General features: G+C 46.3%; 1 protein-coding gene across 1 annotated transcript in view; it reads right to left on the reverse strand.

Moving 5' to 3' along the window:
* Positions 1 to 771, reverse strand: part of KDM4B (lysine (K)-specific demethylase 4B) — a 70,479-nt gene that overhangs the window by 47,487 nt on the left and 22,221 nt on the right. The window lies entirely within an intron of this gene.

A 771-nucleotide genomic window follows, 5' to 3' on the forward strand; every position in this document is an offset into this window, starting at 1 on the left:
AACAATAAGCTACAAAAGGCAGGAGGCTTCGTATGACCGGTGTCAGACCTTGGTGTGGTATCTCCGATCCCGCAGAACACGGGCACCCGCATCTAGTGACTTTTCAACAGTTGAAAAGACAACTTCTACAAACCCTGGCGAATGGCGAAACTGAACTGCAGCTGTGAAATGCCACATTTCTGAGCAGCGATTTCAGTGCTGCTTGTGTATGAGCGCGGCTCTCGGTGCACAGGAAAACACCACTACCACGTCCTAGGTCCTTTATACCCATTTATCCACACACCCAGCTGCTCCCTTCAACACCCTCCTCTTTTTTATCAGAGTATGAAACAGCCAGTAGAACGTCAGACTGTCAGCAAGACGTGTCACGGCTGTGAATTTCCCTGCTTTGTGGAAAAACAGGACCAGAACATGTTTTATTCCGCAGCAGAATGGTCTTGCAGATTTTCCTGCCTGCTTCTGCGGTGTTGACTTTAACGACAGACTTAAATCATTAATGAATGCCTGACTGCAGATAAAACGCGTAGATTTGGAGTTAGTTATTCTGGGACAGGAGCTTTTTTTAGCTGGGCAGCGCCTAGAACATTTGCAAGGGAACAAAAATAGCAGCAAAAACCAAACACAGCACAAAACAAATTAAAAAATAGATACTTCCGCAGTCAGATGCCTTCCCGGAAGCTTCCGGTGTTACCGGCTGGAAACCAGCAGAAAAACTAAGGGCACTTTTATCTCCCCTTTCCTTTTTTTTTTTTTACTAACCCCCCCCCCCTT

The sequence above is a fragment of the Buceros rhinoceros genome, unplaced genomic scaffold (assembly GCF_000710305.1).
Source record: "Buceros rhinoceros silvestris isolate BGI_N320 unplaced genomic scaffold, ASM71030v1 scaffold8001, whole genome shotgun sequence".
NCBI lineage: Eukaryota > Metazoa > Chordata > Aves > Bucerotiformes > Bucerotidae > Buceros > Buceros rhinoceros.